The sequence below is a fragment of the Lonchura striata genome, chromosome 1 (assembly GCF_046129695.1).
Source record: "Lonchura striata isolate bLonStr1 chromosome 1, bLonStr1.mat, whole genome shotgun sequence".
NCBI lineage: Eukaryota > Metazoa > Chordata > Aves > Passeriformes > Estrildidae > Lonchura > Lonchura striata.
Genome location: NC_134603.1, coordinates 45,173,626 through 45,200,784, shown reverse-complemented (window position 1 = coordinate 45,200,784; position 27,159 = coordinate 45,173,626). Strand labels below are relative to the sequence as shown.

The 27,159-nt window shown below is 38.3% G+C and overlaps 1 long non-coding RNA gene across 2 annotated transcripts in view; it reads left to right on the top strand.

The window, feature by feature from the left end:
- Positions 1 to 287: 287 nt before the first annotated feature.
- The window catches only part of LOC116183323 (uncharacterized), a 45,263-nt gene continuing 18,391 nt past the window's right edge, over positions 288 to 27,159 (top strand). Inside the window, exons 1-2 of one of the 2 annotated variants that reach the window (XR_004147926.2) lie at positions 288 to 439; positions 2,261 to 2,410. This is a non-coding gene — a long non-coding RNA (uncharacterized LOC116183323). The remainder of the gene's footprint in view (positions 440 to 2,260; positions 2,411 to 27,159) is intronic. The other variant, XR_004147925.2, reaches the window with a different exon arrangement.

Below are 27,159 nucleotides of genomic sequence, written 5' to 3'. Positions count from 1 at the left end.
TACTCTTGTCATCACTGAGTTCTGTCCATAGCATAACTTAAAAAGTAAAAGCCATGGACTTCATATGAGGAAATAATGGAGGATTTCAGAATTTAGAATTTTGCAAGGGAAAATACTCCTTCTTGGTCATACAGTCTTGCTGTGTGCACACACCAGAAGTGCTTCTGATCTGTTATTCAAATGAATTCTCAGTGACAAATTAGGTATATGTAGTGAAGAGGAGAAAAAATTATCACAAATGCTCCTATAGTGGAGCTGAAAAATATGGAATCATAGAATCAAAGTGACAAAAATAGATTAATATTTTATGTAGTGCACTGTGGTTAATCCTTGTGCTCACAGTATACTTTATTTAGAATCACTGCAGAATTCCTCCTCTGATTTTTCTCACTGAAATTAGACTGCAATGCTATGCTTCAGACTTCACAGGAGCCTAAAGGTATTTGATTTATGAGTTTTGTTCGTTGTTCATTTATTTTAATCACTGTTGGTTTTCTCTCCCTTTGACTATCTTAGATTTTTGTTCTCATACATAATTGGTTATTCTGAGCTAAACAGTTCTCCACTGAATTCAGGTTCCCCAAAATTTCAAAGTACAGCAATCTCATTTGAGGATGAGTATCATTAAAAGAAACTGTGGAATTAAACTATCTCAGAAGCAGAATGTGCAGTTATAATGTTTCTATAATGTTTATAGTGGCAATTCCAATCCTCATGCTAGCACCTGAGTGTTTTATGAGATTTTTAACTTAGTGTTTTTCAATACAATTATTATTTTAAAGAATATTTAAATATTTGTAAATATTATAATGTGTTAGGATACTGGGTTGTTTGGGTTTCTTTGTTGTTGTTAAGTATTCAGATGCATTATTTCATGAGGTATTCAAAGTTAAACCAAAATACTTCACTGTTGTATGAAAAAAATATTTGGATACTGAATCTTAAAAAAATTAAAGTGATTGATACCAATTAATGCAAGAAAAAAATAGAATAGCATACTCCACAATTTGAAGCTGACATTCATTTGTATTTACTTACTCAGTTATCACTTTTCAGCATGCAATTACATTAATATTTTTAGATATTGGATGGTTTGACATTTTGTTCCAACCCTAGACAGCCAACTATGCCTTCAGATGGGTCTCTGCCAGCTAAAAATACAGTCCTAGACAAGAACATACAACCTCCACATTAATATTAGTGACACCCAGAAATAGATTGCTGAGCTGAAATAATTAACTCCAGAGGATTCAGTGGCTTGTCCATTACTATGCTAGGTCCTAGCTTGAATATATGCAAGAGTAGAAAGCTGAACAGCCTGAATATCTGAGGGGTTAATGGCTACTTTCATTGGAGAACTGTGGTCTGGTACAGTTCTGCAGCTCCTAGCAATTTAGGAGCATAGAATACAGGGGAAAAAGGGGTGTCTAGGTTATGGAAACAGATTCTCATACCATGGTGCTTTCCACAGACATTGCCATAAATCAATATCTTTAGTAACTGTTTGCAACTGTTCATTTGCTTGGAGCTTACACTATCAGGGCTGCTCCAGACTGTGACTTGTACAAAGTGAGAAAACTTTTCTTTTAAAAATTAATTTATCATCAGTGAGTCATAGCTTTGTCTTAAACTCTATGCTGCTGTGTCTAGCATGGCAATGCAAGTTGATTCACCTCTTCACAAAGGAGCACAGTGGAGTCTTCCCTAGCAGAAGGGCCAAAAACTTAATCTTGCTAGAATATGGTGAATACATAAACTTCTGGTCACTGCCAGATAATCTCTGTAATCCAAGTTTTGAATCTCACTCTGCATGAGATGAATCAGTTCTTTGATGACAAATAAAAGCCTTTTCTGCATTGGTGGGATTTATGATTTCCTTTTCAATAAGATGAGGGATGTTTTATTATTTTGCATACCAAACTCTGAACATGAGACAGTGTTCTAGATGCCTTACTGTCTGAGAGTTCAAAAACTGTAGGGGACATTGCTGCCTTGCAGAAAGGAGATTTAGAAAAAATAAAAGGTTACGATTTTTAGTATTTTTCTCCTGTTTTGCTCCTTATATTACATTTTCAGGTTCCACACACTTAAGTCATAAAATTGCAGGAGTATAGTTTAGCCACAACAGATAGCTTGTTTTAAGTTTTTCCATCTCCCTCTGTCTCTGCTTAAACTATTACTCCTGAGATAGGTGAACCTGTATTTGTTGTGCCAATATTGGTGAACTAGCAGTGACAATATTTTTGTACTCTACACACAGAAAGTAATGTCCTGTGAGCAGAGGATACTTTTGGGAATACTTCAGCCCTGGCAGTCAAAGGTTTCACCAACATTGCTTCACTGAGGACAGAAAATTCAACAGTAGCTGAATTGTGAAGTTCCCAGAAGACCATTTTATTCTGAATCTAAGGTGTGAGAATTTTGCTTTTAAATCACTGTGCCATGTAGTTAGAGCAAAAGATGTTTTAAAAGCAGCATTTACTTATCTGGATTCCATGAATTTCTCTTCCACTGTTTATAATAGTCTTATCTTGTGCTCAGAAAAATGTGAAAAAACCTTTTACAGAGAAAGCAGTAGAAAGACATTTTATGTTCCTTTTTGCTGATTACTTTTCCTTGATGCTAGGAAACAATTATTTTAAGTGGATTACTTACAAAGAATAACTTAATTTGATAATAAAACAAATACTACTTTCCCATTTATTGATGAATCAAGCAAGGTAATTGGATTTATTACTTCTGAATCTATGAGTAATCCTGTTTCTAAATCACATATGTGTTTCCTCCTCTGCTTTTATGTTTGTCAGGAGATGACAATTATTTATTCATTCTCTTTTAGACAGATTTTTTTTTTTTTTTAATCTGGACAACAGTTTTATGCACAATTTTTGAGCTCAAAATAGAGCTAATTTATACTTAACACAATATACATCCTTGGTGGAGAAAAGTGAGTTTCAGTCATTCTGAGCAGTTAAAAATACCAATTAATTAAAACATATCTTGGATTAATATCTACAGTATGCACAGTAATTGGGAAATAGATATAACATTTTTATAATGCTGTTTGGTACTACTGAATGTCTGGGTCCTGGAAGCTGAGAGGCCCTTGGGACATATATCCTAGGATATATGACATACATCCCAGGCTGGTATGTAGGAAATGCCTTTTCTAGGCATATACAGCTAATCTGGGGAGTAGCCATGCTGAGTGTTGTTGACATTTCTCCTTCCTCTGCTTTTCAGCTTTATACTACAAATCCACCGTGCTGAGCCTTTAGAAGATTATAGATTATTTTAGACATAATAAAATAGTGCAAGATCTTTCAACTAACTGAATTAGTCAAATATTCCCAATTTAGTAGTTAATCTAGCAGCATTTAAGAATTCCTTTCACTTGGATAGCTCACATCAGTTTGCAAACATTAAGTAAACTTCTTAGAATCTGTACTTAAATTCTTAGTTTGTTTTATGGGGATTGTTTACATCTATAATGGTCTACTAGTATAGTTATACCAATTGACACCAGCAGGTTTCTGAAGTGGAAATGCAGCTTACATTAGAAAAACTATTCCTCTTTCAGTAGAAAATAAAATCTGTTTTTGAGGAGCTAAGTCTCCATGCTCTGGTTTAAAGTGTGATTTCTTTTTATACTCCCCTTCCACTCAGTAATGCTAGCACAACTTCTAAGAGTAGATCAAATCATGAACTGGAAGTGCTAAAGAAACTCATTCAAACCCAGATTATTTTTTCTCTGTAAAGGACAAGTGACCTTTGTGCTCGAAATACATTACTGAATTGATGGGATTCATTGATCAGCATAGGCCTTTGGTCTGCTTGATAAAGATGGAAATCTGTTCCATTCCCCAGCTCCACCACCTCTTCTCTCTGCATCAGTGTTGTACTCTTGCCTGATAAAGTGTTTCTTAAAAAGGGATTTCCAGAGCTGAACGAACCCATCTCTTGAATAGAAGAGCCAGCTTCTTTCATGTGGAACCATAACAAAATTGCATCTGCTGCAAAACACACTCTTCTGTTAGATAACGTGGTTTAACTATGCATCTGATAATATTTAGACATTTCTCCTGGTCATGTTCTTTAATGGTGGTCAACAGTGAAGGATAATAATTCCCTTGGGAGTTTCCAGGCTACCAAGTCCCATTGTGGTTTTCAGTTGAAACATTTCAATCCAGCTTTTCCATTTGTAGATATCATTTGAAGCCAGTGCTGCCCTTTCAATTTTTTTTCAAATGAGAACAAGAATGTGGTGTTTGAACTGAAATACTTTATTGGGTGGAACAGAAGAAGGGAGAAGGAAAGACATCTTAATTGATATCAAAAATATGCTATGGGCTTTGTGGCACCATGGCAAAATTTGCTCCTGCTGAGTCCAGTGAAAGACACAAAGCCCGTATCCACATTTCCCTGATTCCTACCACCTTTTTCTCTGTGCTTCCTTCTATGAAGTGACAGAAAAAGCCAGATCTTTTGGACTAATGTAATATACTCTTTCCTCCTCAGTTGCTTCTGTCTCCCCTCATTGCTCCCAGAAAGGGAGGGACTATTGCAGACCATTTCAGGGCATCGTAGGGCTTTCTCACATCACTTCTAATGCATTCCTTGCCTCCGGTCACCCAGGAAGAATCTGCTGTGTTTGATTTCTGTCTCAGGTCACTTGTCTCACCGTGACGTGCCAGGTCAGTGCCAGTGGATTGTCCTGCATGGCAGAGCTTTGGTATACAGGCTGGTGGGTCAGGTTTCACATGCTCAAAAGGAGTCAGTGTAAAGACAAAGAGACACAGCGTGTGTTTCAGTGCCAGTAATGAATAAACTACCACATCAACTACACAGCACGAACATCTTTATCCAGCTGTGTTTATAAATTATTTTCATTAATTATGGTTGTTCTTATCACTTGACACAAACAAGGACTTTTTTTTTAAGTGGCTGTTTTATTAATCCATTATTCTTCTGAAGAATAATATCTGCCTTCCTCTCTCTGCCTTTAACTGGCCAGAGATACATCACTTTCAAAAATAAATCTCAAAATGCAGCCCTGAAAACTACTGTTCTTTGAGTCATCACTTATGAAAGAAGATACCTTTTTCTTCTGTCCACCATGAATTAAAATAAAATTACTTATAATCTATCTTTTAAAACCCTGTGGTCAAATTTATGCCTGGCATCACAGTGCAAGAAACAGCATAATTGCACAGTGGATAAACTCAGTCTCAAGAGTTTAGTTGTGCTTTGAAAGCTTTTTGATGTATTGTTGTACTTTATTTATGTTTTTAAAATTTTAAATTTTGTTTTGCTTTTTTACTACTAAGGCTGTTTTGGAGCTGTGTTAGCAACCTGAACTTTGTAAAATTGACTCTAACTGGAGCAGAACCCTAATAAACATAAAGGAATTTTTGCCTTTGTGTCAAAGATTACAGTGCAAAACCAGGAGAAAATGGTTATTTTTCAGATACACATTTTGAGAGAATAGAAATACTTCTGCATTTTTTGATTACAGAGAAGCTTTTTGAATTCAGACAAATGCATTTCACACAATTCATTTCAGGGCTGATTCATTTTATCTGTGTGTCTCCTGTGCCAAATGGAAACATTAGGCCTCTTTAAAAAATGATGGGGGATAATAAATGCTCTAGGCATTTGTTTTGCTGAAATGAAGTAATGGCAGGGAAGCATATGGTGAAATATATTTTTAATTACTTTTCAACAATGTTAAATGTTTTCTTCTTATTTTCATATTTAATGTTCTTGCTCAAGCTTGCTAAATAGGCATCTCTTATGGAAAACACCACTTTGTGCAATAACACATGACTAATTTTATGGGCAATACTGTATATCCCTGTTCTACAGTATTTGCTGTAGAATTTTGTTTTATGATGCTTTGTGCCATCCAAGGAAGCTGGGATTGTGAGGGGGGCTGTTTTGTTCCTGTTTCATTTTTTCCCCACGAAGCCCATAACTCTTAATACTGTTATTGAGAGGCTTTTTTTTAATATATATTTTTGTTTGTGCATGCAGAGCAGGAAATATTATTCTCTTCTGTTAGACTAAACAAAAGGAAATCCACCTGAGACTGAGAGGAGACACCAGTCTCCCTTTTAACAACTTCACTTCTAAATCACCCTTCCATCCCCTTCCTTCATCTCCCTCCCTGCAGCACAGGTTCCACACTAAAGCAAAGTGAACAAAGGACAACTGTTCCCAGCCCTACTAAAGAGAGAAAAGCTTCTAGTGCCTCAAGGCTAAAGCTGAGCTGAAAGTATTATGGCTACAGGTGGTGTCCAGGCTGTAGATATACCTGCACAAGGGAAATATGAGCCTGTTGCACAATTCCAGTAAATAACAGCTGAAGAGTAAGTGACATCACAGGAGGGTGGCAGGGGGAAACCAAGGCACAACATCACCACTTGTCTGCACGTATATGTCACCTTTTTGGGATGTACACAAAGGTTCTTTCAATACAAAATATAAAGAAAAAGTAAGAAAACCTGGCAATTTGCTGTCAACACTTACAGCAGACGACCACATTCTCCCCTCACTTGTTACAGAGCTGGCACAAATTCTTTCTCTGAAGATGTCACGGTCATCACTGGTATGAGCGGAGAAATGCTTCTTGAGACATTCATCTTCTTCCAACACACCCTGGAGATCAACAGTCCCAGGATATTTCAGACCACTGAGTCCTTCCCAGAGATGAGAACTCCTCACAGAGACTTCTCTGTAACCACCATCCTTTTTCAGCTTGAGTGGCTTTTCTTCCTGCAGCCATGGCAGTGTGGCAGAAAGGACTTAGGATGGCTCTCTCACATGTCCAGCACTTCCTTTATCACTGCTAGTGATTCAGAGGATTAAATCAGCAGGATATAAAGCAACAGATGGGGATTTCATTCATTCTCTGTGCTTTGAAAACCAACTCTGAGGAATAGATCCATTGTTATTATTGTGACCTTCAGTATGCTGCATGCACATTTCAGTTTGAGGTGGGAGGGGGACGTCTGTGGGTCTGAGGCATTGGCCACCACTGTGGAGAGAAACACTCTGCTGATAGCTTATCCACATTATTCAAGAAAAAAGACCAGCTTGTAGCAAAGGTCAGTGCACTGAACGTGTAAAAGATACTCCTTTTTCTCCATCCCTTCCCCTTCTCACTGGGAACCAGGGCAGAGGAGCAGAAGTAGATGGGGTGGGAGTAGGAGAAGTGAAGCCCAATATTTCTCTTGTGATAAGCTGCTGACAACTCAGACCTGCCCCTGGTACTGGGAAAAAAGCCAACAAGCAAACAGAAAAGAGAAACACGAAGTTGCCTGAGGGAGGCAAGGCCATGGCAGTGGGTGGCCTGTCTCCCACGCTGCCTGAAGCTGCAGAGGAGGAACCAGCCAGCTCTGGGACAGCTGGTGTGACTTTTGGGATACACTTCTGTGGCAGAAGGGGAACTAAGGCCTTTCAGCCTCGGATCAGTGGGGCAACCTTGTGTGGGTGGTCTCCCAGAGTGAGGAGAGAATTTCCCATAGTTCTTTCCGAGGTTGCATGCTAGAGGGCTCCCTGGGCAAATCCAGAGCTTCAGCCTCAGGATATGGAATGAAAGAAACAGCCTCCAGAAATTGTCTCCTTCTTGTTTTAACAGATACCAATGGGAAAGATTAGTCCCAGGGAAGCTTTGGCTTCTGGGACTCAACTTGGGAGTACTGTGAATGTTTCAGAACCTGGATGTGGGGGTCAACATCATATTTTCCAGAGTCTTTGCTTTTAATCCCCACATGTAAAGAATTGGGTCAGTTGTGCATGGCCAGAGACAGCAGTTCCCCTTGCACTGTGGCTCACATACTAGAAATAACACTTCCTATAAATCAAGACAGCCTGTAAAAAAATGACAAAAACTGTGAAGTTCAGCTTGCCAGGACACTGTTATCGTGCACGTGCATTTTATGTAGGAAAGAAAATAAATTTAATATCCACATCCCGTTTTGTCAATCTTTTAAAACCCCTGACAGGGCTGTGAATGTTGTTCAAGAGCTATTACATGTCATGATGACAATTTGTTCCTTTTGAAGAGTGTGATGTCTAAGTTGTTTTTGATGATTACATTTCCTTGGTCTGTATTTATTCGAAAGGCACTTTTCAGACCTGAGAATTGTTTCCAAACAGTATACATAAATGATTAGTAGTGCTTTCAGTTTGATACCTTTTCCCTTTAGATGTTAGTCTAGATGTGAAGACTGCCCTGCCTGGTGAATAAAGAACAGGTCTTAACTGCTGCAGCATCTGAAAGATTTGGAATGACTTAATTGTAAAACCAGTCACTTCCCATAGAATCATAAAATCATAGAATGGCTTGAGTTGGAGGGGATCTTATAGATCATCTAGATCCAGGTTTCCTGGTATAGGCAGGGACACTTTCCACTAGACCAGGTTGCTCAGAGTTCCATCCAACCTGTCCTTGAACCCTTCCAGGGATGGAACATTCGCAATTTCTCTGTAAGGTCTCAAGGTAGTCTTTTCCAGGCTGAATAGCCCCAGCACTCTCAGCCTCTTTTTACAGGAAAGGTAAACTAGTCCTCTGATCATATTCATGGCTCTCCTCTGGACTTGTTAGAACAGGTCTACGTCCTTGTTTTGTTGGGGACCCCAGAGCTGGGCACAGTACTACAGGTGGGGTCTCACTAGAGCAGGGTACAAGGACAGAATTGTCTCCCTTGACCTGCTGGTCACACTGCGCATTTTCAGCTTCCTTAGATATTCTTGAGATTGATCTTCTTGTGCCTGATCTTCTCCTACAGCTGAAAATTCTTCATTCTCTAAGTCCCTGCCTTTGTCTTCTTAACCTGGGCACTGTAGCCGGAGAGCTTGCCAGTGAAGACTGAGCAAAAAAAAAATCATAGAGTACCTCAGACTTCTGCATATTCCAGGTAACCAGGTCTCCCATTTCCTTCTGGAGACAAGCAGCATTTTCCCTAATCTTTCTTTTATCATTGGCATATCTGTAGAAGCTTTTATTGTTGCCCATGACATTCCTGGTCAGATTTAAATCTAACATGGCTTTAGCTTTCCTAACACGATCTCTAGTAGCTCAGACAATGTCTGTGTTCCTCCTCCTAGGCTACTTGTTCTGGCTTCCATCCTCTCTAAACCTCTTGTGTTTGAGTTTGACCAGGAGCTCCTTGTTTGTCCACAGAGGCCTCCTAGTGATTTTGCCTGACTTAATCTTTACTTGGATACATTGCTCCTGAGTTTGGATAAGAATATTAACCAGCTTTCCAGGGCCTCTCCTCCAGAGATTTATTCTCTGGTATCTTACCAAGCAAATCCTTGAAGAAGCCCAAGTCTGCTTTCCTGAAGTCCAGGATAGGGAGCTTGCTGTGAGCCCTCCTCTCTGCTGTAAGCGTCTCAAGTGCTACCGATTCCTGGTCACTGCAACCAAGGCTGTCCTTGAGCTTCACCTTCCCCACCAGTCCCTCTCCTTGCTGGTGAGAACAAGGTCCAGCACAGCGCTTCTCCTCTTTGGTTCCTCTGTCACTTGGAGAAGGAAGTTACCATCATTGTGTTCCAAGAACCTCCGGGATTTACTGACCTGCTGTGTTGACCCTCCAACAGAAGTTCCCCCTTAGGACTATGGCCTGTAAATGTGAGACTGCTCACACCTGTCTATAGAGCACCTCAGGCACTCAATCTTCCTGGCAGGCATCAGACTGCAGCAGATGCCCATTATAAAGTAACCTGTCCCTGCCCTTCCTTGGATCCTTTGATCCAACAAGTTCTCTGTTGTCTTCTCATCCATCCCAAGGCAGAGCTCTGTGCACTCCAGCTGATCACTGATGACATTCTTCAGCATTTCCCCTGCCTGTCCTTCCTAAAGCATCCTTCACTCCCAACACTCCAGCCATAGGAGCCATCCCACTACTTCTCTGTGATCACAGCCCTGCAGGTGTGAAGAATAAAATCAGTCAGAGCTCTGGGCTATTAAATCCTCCAAATACTTTACACAAGCCAAGGATGTGGTGTTGAGTAGCAGAATGCTGTGTAAGCCACTGCTGTGAAAGTAAATGCTAATGTTTCAAACACAAGGTTTCCTGTTTTGAGCTTCAGTCTGTCACCTATATGGGACATAGTCCTACTTTGCAGCTACTATGCTAAATTGTGTAAAGTGTCTTCTAATTTTTCAAATTCAAATGAAACCCAGTCTGTTTAATTGTTTCATGCTTCTCTAAAGAATATAGGCATTTTACACTAGGCTCACCAGAATAAATATTTATCTCAGTCATCTGCCTTTGAAAAGAAAGTTCTTCATTATACCAGCAACGAAAATATTTTGTGAGTACTGCAATCTGTTTTTCTGATAAGTGACAAGCAGCATTTGAGTTTGGATAAAACAGGTGTATGTATTTTCATTGTCAATTTTTGCTTTGTTTTAATACTCCATTATTAGTGTCCTTTACCATTTGACAACTACAAAGGAACAACTTTTCTTGAGAGAAGACCTTTAGATTCCCTTTATCTAAACAATAAACACCCAGTGAATTGTCAAAGCCAAAAAAATAATTGTTTTTCAATAGAACATATTATATACTGAAGTCTATATAGCTTCTGTATTTGATGAATTTTAGACTTGTATCTATTTGGGAAAAAAGGGTAGGAAACAGTTGCTGAATTAATTGTGTTTCAAAAGAGTTATGATTGAGTAGAGGGATGGATTTTTAAGTGTGCAACAACCATAAAACACATGTGAAATGAATTCTAACTCATTTTATCTTTGTCACCTCTAGAAGCAGTGTATCTGATAGCTTTTATAGTGTTTGCTGTTTTTTGACCAGAGTTTTCATCTCTGCTGGTCCTGTTTCTGGATCCATTCTTTCTCCTTCCCTATCTGATTTGACACCTGTTTCCAAATGAAATATGCCTTCTGTCCTTTGGTTTTTGAGTGGCTTCTCTTTTCTTTTTACCTTTTTTATTATTTCTGTCTGCAAACTATATTTAAACTCATATGACAGGCTTCATGCAATGTGGACATAACGTGTTTGAGAACAAGGGGACAGGATTTCTTCACTTGTTGCTGGGATATTTAGGTAATGCGCAAATGTCATTTAAGCACATGTTCTCTGAAATGCAGAAAAGGTCTTGTATTGGGTCTTCTCTTCTTGTTAGTGACAATGTGTGTTGAAATTTACCTGATGCCTCAGTTCTTCTACATGTCAACTTCTAGCTGTAAAGCCAGAGGGAGGAATAACATCCTGCAATTTTACCACAGAGGACAAAAGAACAAATGTCTCAAATCAAAGAAGCACTGAGAGGCCACCATTATGCATGGAGATGAGGAATGGCACAGCTGGAGTTATGCATACAGTTTCAGATGGCACTAAAGTGTTTATCTGGGGTTGGTGTGAGAGTGCAGGAAAGCACTTATGTGACATTTTTGTTACTCTGGTAAATCCATTACTAGTCCTTAGCCTTCTCCTTCCTTTAAAGAAACTAAGTATGTCCTTCAAAGGACAGTGTTCAGCCATTTAAAATTAATTGTAAATCCTTTCGCGAATTTGGGCTTGCATCAGAAACGGGCTAGGACAAGAAATGAACCAGCTCTGTGAGATAAACCAGAGTCTGTATAACATGTACCCCCTTAAAATTAGTTACTGTCTTCTTCTAAAAGCAGTAGCAGTGTATGAGTTGACATCTTGATGTTCTTAGACTGTCAGTTTGGCTCTAACTAAGCTACTATTTAAAGCCAAATTGTACAGGGGGTAAGAGACTTACAAAAAAAATCAACAGTAGCTGCTTCCATCTATCCTTTTCCAGTGAATTATTTTCTATTTAGTTCTTACTGAAGTTTATCAGCAATTTTCTCGTGGATATGTTTCAATTTTTAAAAAAATATTTCTTTGTTCTGTCAAATTTGCTTGCTAAAGACACTGTTTAATTTCAGGTGAAGCCTCTGAGTCATAGATGCTTTTATAATCAGCTAAAAACGAACAAATGCATACCTCCAGAACTGCAAATTTCAATACCTCTTCTGACATTACATCCTAGACAGTATCATTTTTTGAAAGCATAATAATATTTCTAAAATCAAATATCTTACTTGCAAGATGTCTTATTTTCTGTCCCAAATAATCTTCAATCCACAGTGTAACTTTTTCATCCATAAAAACTCCTGAAATTAAGATAAACATTATATGATCCTAGCATCTATTATGCATCTTCTTATTTGTTGAAGGCTTGCTGTAGAGTCTGCTTGTTTCCAAGGAATGAAAATTGCTTATTATCCTGGATAATGAAAGAGAATGTCATCATCTATAATTCTTAGTTTAGGATACTTACTGTACCCTTCTCTTATAAAAGGGTTGGCAGAAAAAGAGCTCAGTAAAAGAAGCATCTCTTAAATATTTTCTTAAATAAAAGAGGGATTTGTTTGCAAGTGAGATTAATATGTCTTTGACAGCAAAATATATTGGAACAACCTTCTTAATTGACAGATTGTAACCTGAATATGAATTCTATTTACTGCATACAATTCATGAGTATTAAAGTTATTTTTTCAATTATCATAGAAGTGTGTTACTATATATACACCTAAGTATATAATTGTACCCACCTGTCTACATATGAGTGTGTAGGTGTATTGTATATGCTCTTATTGCTTTAACTCAGAGTTTTTGCAGTACCTAGACATTTTTTCTAATCTGCTCCTATTTTATTTCTCTGATTAAACTCTTGCAACTTATCTCTATAGCGTAAGAAGGTTTGCTTTAACACTCTCTGCCTAAATATGACAGTTCTGTAAACAGCAGCTGTATGTGGTCAGTCACGAGATCTAGAAATCAAAACTATATGGGCTGTAGTCACAGCTCATGAGACAAACATGATGTGCTGGAAATCGACTGCCAGACAGCCTGGATTTGATAAGTTGCACTAGACTGTATGTCACACTTTCTACAGCAGTAGCATTTCACACACACACACACACACACACACACACACACACACAAGTGTTTATGCAATTAAAAAAAAAAAAAACAAGAAGAAAAAAAAAGAAAATGCAAAAGAAAAAAGAAAAGAAAAAAAAAAAAAGAAGAGACGAAAAGAAACCTACTCCAAGTTCTATGATTAAAATTATTCAACTAGAAGGACATTCTTAGGAACAAATTTTTCAAATGTGTGTGCCTAAAGGGCTAGAAAACTAGTTTAGACCTAAACCCCCGTGAACATCAGGTATTCAGAGCAGTTAGCTCTTTCCGCATTTGTAGAAGTGAGCTTTAAAGATGTGACTGCAGTCAGCCAGCAACAATTTATGCATATATGGAAGAAAAAAAGCTCAGCACTGGTACAGTGAACCGAAAAAACTACGAGATGAAGCAAATGAGAACTTTTCTAATAAGGTAAATAATAGTTAAAAAGAGTATTAGTGTCAGTAATGCGAGTAATATCAGTCATACTAGTAATCAGTAATATCAGTCATGGATTTTTCATCTAAGTCAGGAAAGCTTTCATCCATGTTATTGACATGTCCAGGCTATCTCAGCCTCTGTTTTGGGTATCATTGCAGGGATATTAGACTTGAGAAAGAAGGCTTCAAAAATGTTGCAGATAATTTCTAAACACACACACATGCAAATCCCCTGTTGTTAGCAGGTATAGCATGTCCCTGCAAGCACACAGGTACAGCTGGAAGCCAGCTTCTAACTTCTGTCTAAGCCTAATTAAAATTATTCTAATTCTAACAACAAGATTACAACTTTTTAAAACAAAACAAATAAATATTTTTCCACAATGCTTCTTTATTCATCTATCCCTTTTCTTCATCTTCTGACAGAAAATAATGGGAAAGGTCTGATGGACAGTAAATGAAAAGTGAAACTGTCCCTGGCAGTTCTTCAAACATTTTTGTAGGGCTTTAAAAGACAACCAAGATTTTCTGACATATTCACATCCCATTTTTTTTCCAAATTCCAACCTAGACTAGATGAAAATCCCCAAACCCTCAACCACATTGCGACTCTTGCTGTATTCAATATCTTTGTGTGCAATACTGAGCTTTTAAAACCTTTTAGCCATTCTTCCCATACTTATGGAGATCCTAATTAATTGCTTTTGTGGTGTGCAGGTGATGCCTGAGTGGCTACCTTGAAAAGAGGCTAGACAGTGTTAAAGGAATAAAGTAGGCATTTATTAAAAGGCCTTCAAAGGATACACTTTGGGCAGTACAAGAGACTGGCCGTGGCTCCACCCAAGATGGACCCAAGATGGATGCAAGTTGGATGACAGGTCATGAGATTTTCACACTTTTATAAGTTTTACAGATTTACAGATTGGAGTCAATTGTCCAATTACAGCTTCAGTTTAAGAAGTCTCATCCTCCCAGTTTCTCTCTTCAATTCACTGTTGTTTGTACTTTTGGGCCTGAAGCTGCAATGGTGTCCTTGGTTCTCAGGCTGGAAAAGGATTTTTGTCTAACTAAACTGTGAAGAGAACTTGCTAACACTTTATATGAAGTTCAGAGTTACACACTAAGGCAGTACAGAATCTGAAAAATATGAAAGCTAAAACTTAAGGCATCACAGGAATGCTGTTGCTTTTTGAAGAGCTAGAAGGAAGTTCCCCTGGTATAGAAGTTGACAAGAACTTTTGGGTCTCCATCTAATTAGGCTGTACACTGCTAGGAAGTAGGCATCATGCTGTGCTTGCTTGTTTGCATCAGGTCAGACACACTCCAGCACAGCTCAGGTGTTTTGTAAAATGCAGGTGCAAACCATTTATTTCCTGAGATGGTAGTTGGTGAGGGTGGGGAGTGAAAGAAAAGTTTTGGTCTCATAATACACCAGTTTTAGAGAAAAAAAGGAATATCATGTTTCAGCATTTAAATTGTCATAAATTGTAAAGATTGGATACATTTTATTTATAATGTCTCTATTGTTTTATTTGTGAATTAGATGGGAGGAGTATTCTTTGTAGTGTAGCCATAGCTATGAAATTGATCTTCAGGGGGAGGTAATCTTGGCAGAATTTGCAACAAGAGAAAGTATATTCCCTTTCTGAAGCCACTTGATATTATGATAACTGGATGCTGTACCTGTGGTGATAGAAAAATCCATAATTTTGAGATAGTCTCAGCTCAGCCATTGTGTTTCCTAGTATTTCAGCCTGTAGTCCGTGCTCAGAACTGGAGTCCACAAATGGAAAGTAGACTGTAAAATAACTGAAAATTCTGGAATAGAAACCTTAACTTCATCCTTCTGCATATATTTGACTGTTTTGTAGTTCTACCAGCTTACAGTTGCTGTCAGCACTTTTGCTGGATATGTGCATACAAGAGCGCTCTTGTGTTACATTTTTTTTACCCAAAATGATAACACATTGCTGGGAGTGAGGAAGGTCAAGAAACACAACCCTTTGTAGTTTGTGCACACACACAAAATTAGCCTGCACCCACACAGACTGCAAGCAGAATATGCCTTTATTGGAATCTGAATTTGAATTCTTGGATGCAAAAGCCATCTCTGTCCTGTCAGCCCATAGCTTCCCTATGGTCAGTGGTTTTCACAGGTGGCACACGTTTGGCAGGACCCCTTCAGGAGCACTGCTGTGGCTCCATGGCTGCAGGGAGCACCTGGAAGTTCCTAGCTTGGCTGAGAGCTGCAAAGCTGATGATCCTCTGGCTTTGTTCCTCATGGGGCTGGCAGTTTTACCTGCTGTCTGGATGCTGATACCCACAGAATTGGTCTTTAGGCCTCACAGTTGTTGTGAATCCCATCTTGCATCACTCCCATATCCAGGGGATTTTCACCAGGCTCCAGGAGAGACAAGGATTTATTATGATTAGGGATGCTCTGCTACAGTTTATACAGTTTAGTTGCCTTCAACCAAGGACAGAAGGGAGGGAAATGAATCCTAATGCCTGGAGGAATTATTTCAGAAGGAGAGGATGGAAATTTGGTTAAATTATAATTTTTGAGAGTGGGAAGGAAATGGTCCTAATACCATCAACTGTCCCAACCTGCTTAATCTGAGCTGTTGGGGTCCAGGTCAGCAGGTCATCTTTGACTACAAAAGAGGATAATTTCTACCTTAATGAGGCAAAGATGGCTTATTTCTGTCTAACAGATGGTAGTGGATATGAGTCATGCATCTGTCTGGGATGTATTTCTCTAAACAAAGTAATTTGACCAGCAGTTTCCAGTAGCCCCATGCTCTTCCCTATCTCTTCAAAGTTTGCATGTGCTTTATAGACTCTGACCATTTACTATTATATCACATTTGGGAGGAAGGAAATAAAGCATAGTGCTAAAAATATGTTTATTTACGTTTGGGAGCACCACATTGTTTCAAATCACAAAAAAATCACAAAAGCACAAATGTGGAACCTGCTTGAAGTTCTTATATTGATTTTTTGGTCTTCATCTTTTTTATTTTTTCCTGGCAGTACTCCAACCTGCACTGGGAAAGGAAGCAGAGGATGCTCACCTGTTTGTATATTTACGGAGCTATTTGACTTTTAACAAGTTATTCTGAGAGTGCCGGACCTCTTCCTATTGATTTTGTATCTTCTAATTATTCAGGAGCTCTGACTGGGATCTTTGCTGAAGTGGTCCTGCAGTGTGGATTCTAAAGTCTGATAAAGTGAGATTTTGTTTTGGAAGTGGTCTCTTGGATCTGCCAGAGCATGCAGAGAGTTTCTCTCTGCTGCCAGTTTATGAGAAACTTGTAGAAAATTATCTTTGCGCTTTCCACCTTTCTTCACAGCTGAGGTGAGCCACAGGATTCAAATGTGTGTATACACACTTGTACACAGTGGAACTGTTCAAGCCTTGCTTCCGAAGGGAATCGACCTAGAATGATATGATGACTCTGGGGCTGCAAGGATTTTCAATTCTAAGATATTGCAAGCTGACAGGTTCAGAAGCAGGGTCTGTCTCCAATTTGATTTTAGAAGCTGATTTTTCTTTTGATTTTAAAAGCTGCTTTCTGAAGGAAGTAATGGAATTTTAAGTGAAAAACCAACTTGCTCAAAGTATTTTTGTTAAAGTATTAAGTATTTCTTTTCCTTTCAGCATCTCTGAAAATCACTAGGCAGATAGTTTTCTTGAGAAGGATTAGTCTGGGATATGACATGAACAATTTATTCCTTAAGCAAGTTTGAGCAAAGATAGTGAAACACCTGGTGTTTTTCAACTTCTGCTGTAAGTGGACTGATCTTTTCTTGAGCTTAGTAAGCTAAGTTAAATGGAAACTAGAGCAAGGAACAAACCAGCAATCTTTACCATATAACAGATTATTCAGGTCTAACTGAAGAAAGAATACAAGTTAGGATTCTATGTATATCCTTGAGAAGGTAATTTCAAGATATCTGTATCCAGATTTCTAAAGCAGTACAGGTTATATGGCTGCAGTGTGTACTAGTGTTCTCTCAAACTTTCAACCTAGTGTTCTCTCAAACTTTCAACCAGATTTGACTGTGAAGTAAAAAATCTGAAGCAGTAATTATTCCATTTCACAAAGGTAAGGATATCCATCCTTGTGGGAAAAAGATTTCCTCCACATCTCTTTACAGTCTAGACTGGCATGGTTGATGAGTGAGGTGCTTTTAAATAGCACCTTGCCTCCTGTTTTTGGAGCCTCCCTTGCTGGAGACATTCCAAACACACTGGGATGCATTCCTGTGTAACCCCCTCTATGTGACCCTGCCTTGGCAGGAGATTGGACTAGATGAACTCCAGAGGTCCCTTCCAACTCCAGCTATTTTGTGATTCTGTGATTCACTGTTGTTCCTAGAGCAGTGAACTTTCCAGGATCTCTTCTCACAGACAGTTGAGTCTAAGCACCTGAGTTGACAGCAGTTTCACTCTAGCTGGAATAATGCTGTAGATGTAAGAAAACAAAGCAAAAAAAGTTTTTGAAATGCATTTGATGATTTTTGTATTTAAAAGATGACCATCAGGTTTATCACCAAAAGCCAGATTACTTGTGGAGAAAATGCTGTGAAAGAAGAGAAATGTATTGTTGTCTACAGGGATTCACCTGTTTTCTGGACAGACTTTGGCACACAAGGAAGCATGGTCTAGGGACAGTTCTGCTACACTAGATGCTGTACCAAGGCAAGGCGCAAGCTCAGTTGTTTAAGGCATTTATATATAAATAGCCCCTGTGTCTTAGATCTGGCTAAGCTGCCTGGCTAGACATTGACCAGACACTAGAATATGTGTTGCCTTAAGCCTTGAAATCTGAACAAAATCTGTATAGTTTTAGGATTAACTTTAGTCCTTGAGATTTGTCCTTACTTCAGATTACCCTTTCCCATATTTATCTAGCTTGAACATGCTGAGCTGCAGCCCATTTCTCAGGTGCATGTAGTGCTGTAAACAAATTATCTTTATTCTCTGCTAAATAGAGCAAGAAAATCTTCAAACCTGCCTAAAATAACAACTCCTCTTTATATTCCCAGTGGGAGTTTCTTTTCATTCTTTGACAACCTAAGCTGCTTCTGCAGTTCTTGTGTTAACTCCTGTTTAGCTTGTCCACAGGGATCTTTTCTTCTTTCTTGACTTCCTTCCCTATCTCACTGCTGCTATTTTTTTTTTTTTTTGCCTGCCTTCCATATCTTTCATTCCATATCTTTATTTTGCCTGTGGTAACCCTTCCTGGCTCCAAACTCTCTTTCTATGGAGTGGTGAGCCTCTTAAACTTCAGTTTCTTCTGTCCCAAGTGCTTTCATCTCAGCAGATAACCATTAAGATTTAATTACTAACTGCTGCCTAAGTTCTGGATAGATTGTAATGCAGACCTTGGTCAGCAGTACATGTGCATGGGGATATCCCAAAATACACTTCATTTCTTAGTAACAGCTTCATAATATCAGCCAGAGATAATAGATTGTGCACAGACTTTCCTCTGCCTAGAATGTAAACCAGCACTTCCTTGATGCCCTATGATGCATCTATACAAACACACTGATTTTCTTCTTCCTTTAGCTCATTTGCTCAGCACTCAAACACCAATTTAGAATGATGGATCTGGTTTTAATCCAGATGGCTTGATGTAGTGGTTTCTCTCCCTCTCACTAACTCCCTCCCTCCACTCCTTATCCTGCAATTTCTCTGTATTGTTTGGTTCTGTTTTACAACCTTTGGTAGGACAGGTATTCTGCTTTCTCCTTTATAGGATATCTGAAATTTGTGCTGCCATTGACTGTTGAGTCTTTCAAGTCCCTCCCAGAGATGTAGTCTTTAAAGGCAGCTCTGCATTAGAGTTTGTCTTATGATGTGGCATCATTCCTACAGGTAGCAGCTATTTTCCTGGCAGCTTGTCTTAAGCTTAGAGTGGAAGAGCATAACTGATAAGGGCTAAAGATGTCTGCAATATGTTGTTAGAGTTCTATAAAGAAACTTATGCAATATTCGTTTGTCTCCAGCTCTGCCCAGTATTGTAATCATGATATTGGTAATCTACAGGGCACTTCTGAGAATTAAGGAAAAAAATACCGCAAAACTGCTCACACTCTCAAGATGTATGTGTGAAGATAATGAATATTATTATCCTCTCTTTAAAAACTGAGAGGCTGTGCATAAATGATTTACTTAGGGCCCCAAAGGAGCCTGTGTTTGACTAGGAAGCTGAACTTTAATTGTACCTGACTTTAATCCTATGTTCTGACTGTACCTCCCTCATTACCTACCTGTCCATTTTTATTAATGCTCATATCCATCAGCCTCATTAATAAATATGTGAGGGTGTTTTATCATGGCTGCTAAACAGGAAATGTTTACTTGCCTCAAACAAACATTGCCTAAAATTGCTGTCATTTACACTGAATGCCAGCTCTGTTATGACATTAACCATGACTCAGTTAATGTCAGACATTAACCTCAGGTTATGGTCACAGAATCACAAGTGACTGAAGTTTTTTTAGTAGACTAGTGCCTGCAGCTGGAAATTTCTGTCCCCAGAGGGGACAATCCTTTGACAATTTCAGTCAGTCTAAGTCAGCATGTTCTGCCTTTATTGGCAGCTCCTGAAAGGTGTTTCCATAGCTTTTCTTTCACTGCCACCTGCACCTGTATGCACTTCAGGATGAAACAGTTCAGAGAGAAAAATCCCTCAAATGTAATTTTTTTTGAATTATTATTATTTTTAAAGGGATTCTTGTTTTGACTCTCTGATTGAAGAATACTTCAGTCGTTCAAGAAGCAGTGCTGGCACATCAGGCAGTATAAGGTCATCATCTGCTCTGGTTTATGCTGTTCAGCAACCTCAGTTGAAAGTCTAGTGGTTGCCCACAAGGGCTGGGAAATTCCCAAGACCAACTGACTTTAGCACCACTGAAAACTAGCTAGGAGTAGAAAAATAATTAGTGTCTGTCTCACATGAAGAACATTAACTTCTCTTAGCTAGCTTACTTGATAATTTCAAATAATCCTACCCTGCCTACAGAACTTGTGTTGAACTTGGGAACTGTGACTGGAAAGATTAAAAACTCAGTTACCAGCTCTAACTGAAGTTACTTCCCAAGTTCATAAAGGGATATGTTTGCTTGGTGATTGAAGTTTAAAACAGAAATATGTGATAAGTTAAATTGCTTCCCTTGGTTATGAGTAGACCTGCTCTCAGGAGTAGACCTACTACTTGCTCCACTGCCCCTGTAACAAACTTTTGCAGGGGAGGCAGAGGATAGAGGCAGGGGAAATAACTTCCTCAGTTTAGCTGAGAAGGAATCTTTTCCAATGGTTTAGCACAGTTGCCACCTGCAGCTACTGCTGGAGAGGAAAGCCTGATTTATGGGGGGCATATCTACAAAGGATTATTTCAGCAGCAATGAAATCTTGCAAGTACAGAGGAGAAAATGAATTATTTTTTATTTGCTGCACAATATAATTTAGAATTTGACTGGAATGGTTTATGAATTTAGATCAAGTTTAGTTAGAGGTTTGGCAGAAAAAGAAAAGGAGAAAATAATGTTTATTTTTAATTTAAAATACTTTGCTCTCTCTCTTCAGAAGCATTTATTAATCCATCTGTCTTTGCTTATGTATTACTGCCCTAACCTTCTACCTGGGTGTATTACAGAGTTAGTTTATGAGTTCTTGTTGAAGCTGATCTATTTTGAATAACTAATGAAATACTAATTTGAACAGAAGTACCTTAATCATCAGTTGATAAATTCAGTCAGTCTTTTTTCAGTTCATTTTTGTGATTAAGGACTAAGGTGGGTTAGGCACTAAAGAACTTTCATAACTGCATAGGAGCTTTCATTCAACCTTAAATGAATGTTCTCACGGCAGCTAAGGGGATGTAAGAAGTGACTTGCTGGCCTTAATAACACCTTTTTATCTTGTCCCTCACACCAAAACCAAGGTTAAACCAAACCAAGCCAAAATAAAACAAAACAAGCTAATAAAACCAGTGATTTATCGAAGCTAACTTAATGGCAGCTTGGATGAGGGGCTTTATAAGAGTAAGAAAAGTAAGCTTGTGGGTAAAGTAGAGGACTGCACAGACAAGAACAAGCCTTCAGCAGACTTAGCAGTAACTTAGACCTGCTTCATCTGTTGAAGCACTTGGGAAACAGGATATCAGGGAGCAACACAGCCCGATGCACCAGCATCAGTGGAGAGCTGTGTGTGTGAGTGACAGTGTGGCAGTGCCCTCACACACACAGGATGCAGCCCTGTGGGACTCCAGCAAGAAGAATAGAACAGGTCCAGTGACAGTACCAGGGTCAGCCCCAGTTCAGATCACTCTGTGGATCCATAGGGATGGGGTAGATCCAGGGACAATCTGGAAATAAGTCAAGGTCAAAATCAGCAAGGTGCATAGCCAGTGCAGGCACACAGACAAGTAGCTCAGGCAAGAACCTAGGTGTAAATGCAGCTCTGGAGCAAAAATGGAGGAGGGAGACCAGCAGCTAATCCTGTATAGCCCTCTCACAGTATCCTGGTCCCTGGTCCCAGGGTGGCTGTGCCATGTTAGCACTGACTTTGAGGACAGGTGGGGAGTCACTGGGTGAGAGGAACTTGTAGAACCTGATGACATCCTCAGGACCAGGCACTGGATGCCAAAAATGAGCCCAGAGTCTTCTAGTGTGACTGCATGTTTATGTTACTCAACTGATCTCTCTTCTTCCCTTGACCTTTTATGTCTTCTCCTGCCTCTGTTCAACTTTTGCCTCAGCTGTGCTACTGCAGGCTGGGGTGGCAGGCTCTTAAGCAGGTTCCTGAAGCCTTGCTGGTTAAAAAAAAATACATCCCAAAACAAGGACAAAGAGTTTTCCCAAACCTTTCAAATCTCCTCAAACAAATACATCTAATTGGTGGGAAGTCTGTGGGGATCATGGGCACTTAAGTTGCCCTCACTGCCAAAGAAAACATGGAATCAAGACAAAGCATCAGGCACAAGACAGGTTCTTTGTGGATTTTATCCTCCTAATATGGATGTTTCTCTTCCTGCTATACTCACTTCATGTGTTTAATTTGAGAGTACATAACCTGTTTATGTTTTTCATCAAAGTGCCTCCATCTCCTTAGGAGAAAACTACATTAAAAAAAACCCCTAACAAAACCAATAAAGCAAAGAAAAACAAAATAATAATGAAAAAAGGGTAGGTGGGCATTTGCATTAGATAGCTTCCTTCCTCTGCCTCCAGTTGAGTTTTCAAGTCCATTAAATGTATTGCAGTGCTTCAGGTCACTTTGCTTAAGCCACCTTCCATCATGTTACAGAGTAAATGCAGAAGACTAATAATAACATGGACTGATGATTTACAGACGGATGTACTTTAGAGGGTACATAGAAACAAAGGTGCTTTCCTAGGATTGTGCTGAGGAAAAGATTAATTTGACATATAAGTCTATTACATAACTTAAATGTGCTGCATTATCACTGCTAACAGTAAAGACAACAACTTTGCTGTCTGAAGTTTTCTCTGTCACTGCACAGTAATTATCTGTCCTATCTCTAAGGTCACTGTATACTGTGGTTGTGTTTCTAGTTGTTTAAGACTAATGTAATTATTAAATGCATTGCACCTGCATAGACTTTTCTAGTAGGAACTCCAGAAAAAAATGAATCCAAATGCTTTTATGGCCTCAATATCTATAAAACTAACAAAATACTATTTTAATCCCAAAAATCTGCCTGAGAGAAAGCTCTAGTTTTAGCTATGTCTTGTAGTCCTGAAAAGTTTTCTTCTTCCTCTTATCAAGGCTGCAGAATGCACACAGCAGTAGATATGCTTGACGTTATCTGTAGGAGGATAAAAGCCCACACAGCAGCTTCTCTGTGCTGGACAATTTTGAAGCTGTTGGGAACAGTTTCTGTCCTTTCAAAGTATTAACTGCATGCACATCAGGGTCTGTGGTACTGTCTGGTCTAATTTAATCACTGTAATGTGGAAGATAATCTTTCAGACTACCACACAGCGTGGGATTTGGGTCTGGCACCCTTCAGTTTTAAACATCAGTGCTCCAAGACAGCATCCCTTACAAAAATAGAACGAAAATATAAAGAAAGAAACAGAGCTGATTATCATAAATTCAAGAACTAAAAATGAACAGAAGAGAAAAGAATAAAAAAAAGGATACATGGCTCAATATTAAATTGAATGTTGTTCAAGATTTTACCAGTGAAATTGGGAATTTTTCTTTTTCTAAGGCCCTTATAAACAGGGAAAGTATTGTAAAAAAGTTTCATGAGGTAGAAATAAGGTATTTTATGATCTGTCATTATTTTGTCTTCTTCCCCCAAACCCAAAAATCTGTAGTTACAGAGAATAAGACATTCACTGAAGAAATAAGTAAAGCTTTTTTAGGTAACAAGTGCTGAATAATATGTGTTGAAATCCAGTGTAGGAATATGTGCTGTATTTTAATGTGCATAAAGCTTTTAACTTGTGGAGTGGCATTTTAAACCCCCATATTAATAAACAAGTTTCCTGTCATGGAATGAGTATAATCATAGGCTAACATTTTTTATGTAGCTCACTTAACTGTGGCTAGCATTCAGATGCCTGTTTGATAGATAGCTTAGAAATTATGTAGATGTTTCTGTTAGGCAGTAGGATGCACTAAGGATCTTTTAAAGTTTCTTTGTTAAAGGAAACAGGATTTTGTCAATTCACTGTCACGATAGTTAATTAACTGACATCCATTCAAAATGTTCAAGCTGTCAATACAATGCTTAATTTGGATTAAAAAAAAAAAAAAACTAAACAAAGTTTACATTCTCCAAAGCTTTCCTGCAATGCCAATTAGTCAAATAAAAGCTACACAGCTTCTGTGTTTCTTGCCAGTTGCCCATCACAACTGCAGTAAAACCATCTCAATGGATAAGGACAGTAAACTGTACGAACTCCTAAAATCAGAGAAACTTGCAAGCACAGAAGAATGAAATTATTGGGGTTGGAAGGGACCTTAAAGATCCATCTAATTCCCATCCCACTGCCAAGGTCAGAGAAACTTTCCACTAGAAAGTTTCTAAATATCTGATCTAAATTTACTCCCATTTCAGTTTAAAGCTGTTTGACCTTTTCCTGTCACTACATGCTCTTGTAAAAAGTCCCTCCCCAGCTCTCTTCCAGCCCCTCTAGGTAATAAAAGGTGCTCCAAGGTCTCCTCAGAGCCTTTTCCTCTCCAGGCTGACCAAGCCCATCTCTCTCAGCCTGTCTTCATAGAAGAGATGCCCTGTGCTCTGATCATCAATGATTAGGAAAGGTTCTTATTATAAACATTGGTACATAGGAGACATTGGTATGTAGGAGAGAGTTCTCTACAAAAAGTAGAGAACTAGACATAGCGTTTTGCATTTCAGACATTTGGAACAGTGATATCTAGATTTAATGTTAACATTTATTTATGGCACCGCTCCCGCATTTCAGGCTGGGAAAACTCCCACATGTTGCAGAAAAAAGGTGACTGTGAATTTTAAAAGCAGAGACGTCCCTTCAAATTAGGAGTATTCAGGTGCATGTATTGGTGTGAACAGGCTAACTTCTCTTGATGAAAAATAGAACCATTATGCATATGTAGGGGGTGATATAGAATAACATTTAAGGTCAAGGCTGTGGATTACTTCACTGAAAACTGAATTTTATTGAAGCATTTCAAGAGCAGAATTTGTCACGAAAAACCACTTCTCATCCAACATCATATTTTCATGTACCATTTTTTATCAGGCTAATTCCTGATGATTTTACCAGGAAATGCATTTTCCTTTAGGAACATCTCCCAGCAGTGGTCAGCACATACCATATCAGAGCTGAAAAAGCCAGTTTATCCTAAAATCAGAGTTCTAGTATAGTAAGTATTATGTATGTATTATACCAAGGTTGAGATTGTAACAGTCTATATTAAAATATATAGTTATGTTATTGCTAAATTCTCATTCTAAGTAGGAAAAGGCAAGAAAATAATGAGTTTCATTTATTCTGAATATTCAATATTTTACTACTTTAGAAACTGTGCCCATAAAATTAATGAAGATTCAACTCACTCTTAAAATTCTCCTTTTAAATTTGGAATTATATTTTCTATCACAAACCTTAAAGCAAAGCTTTAAGAAACTGAAGATATGTTGATTAAAGGAAAAAAACAAAAGCCAAATGAAAAAGCAACTAATCAGAGCTATGTAAAACTTAATTAATAAAATGATAAATAGAATATTTTAAAATATTACAGAATTATACAATATTATTCTTATTACACCTAGACATAATATGACTCCCTCTGTGTACTGTACTTACTGTGTTTCAAAATAATGTGAAAACAATTAAGAAATTGCATAGATTAATCTTTCAACATTTTGAAAATGTTTAAAGCACAAATTAATATTTCCACAAAAGAGTTTAGATTTGCTTAGACAGCCAGTCATTCTGAGCTATTTTTTTTTAATCAGTATTATCTTTTTGGTGCATTTTCAATGCTCCGAATACCTTACCCAGGATATAACTAGTGATGCCACACATATGTTAGGGAAAGACAGCAAATAAATTTAATTCACCATTCATCCTGTCCCCAGAATTTCAGCTGATGATCAGAAGACCTAGCTAGCAGGCACACACTGGAGGAGATTTAACCTGTGACACCACTGCTATTTCAGACCCCAGCCTTCCCTAAAGTCGAACAAGTAAATTTATGACAATTTTTCTGTCAAAAAGAAGACTTGGATTTTTTTAACATATGCTAACAGGGGCATATTATTAAATATACATATAGCTATTAATAGCTGAGTTTTCAAAATAGCATGGATATCTTGAATACAGCTCATGGAGGTATAGCTGGCACAATATTTTTCCCCTGTGTTCCATTTGTTCCAATGTGTGCACTGGGCATTTATCTATCTAATCTATCTATCTATCTATCTATCTATCTATCTATCTATCTATCTATCTAATCTATCTATCTATCTATCTATCTATCTATCTATCTATCTATCTATCCATCACTTCCAAATTATAGCAATGTATTTGCATTCCAGCAGTATTATTTAAACAATAAAGTATTATTCAAGGTGAAGAAAAATATCCTATAGCCCATATTGAAATATATAGCTAACTTTAAGATGTATTTCCCTCTCCTCATTCTTTTGAACTTCACATTTACAGTGGGACAAAAGCATGCACATGGCCACTTACTGCAGACATGATGTAAATCAGGACTGTGACTTATTGTATCTGTGGGGAAGGAACTGTTTCTAGTTTTATCTTTGAATAAATGAAGGGGTCCTGGCACAACCTATGAATGCTACTTTTATATTAATAAATGGTCTTTTGTTCTTGCTCTGCTTCATGAAAGTTTTTGCAGCCTAAGTTCGGACCCAAACCTTGTCACCACACAGTACAGAACACTATACAGATATTTATGGCCAAGGCAGAGTACCTATCACTGGTGGCTGGTACACAGCACTAAGTAATTTATATTGGCACTTACTACTTACCCAGAAATTTGGTTGCTGTGTGTTGATACTGAAATTCACACATTTCCTACTGTCTGCATTGTGTAAAGGCTACTTTTTTTTTGAGTTCTGTTGGTAGATGTCCATCTCCTGCACAGGGAACTATCTCTGCCTCTGGTAGAGAAGACATGTCAGAAGCATGGCTAGGAGAATGATAAAAGGAAGTTTTTTGTATTGATTTCAGCTCTTTGGGTCAGTGATGGATGAAAAGGCAGCTAA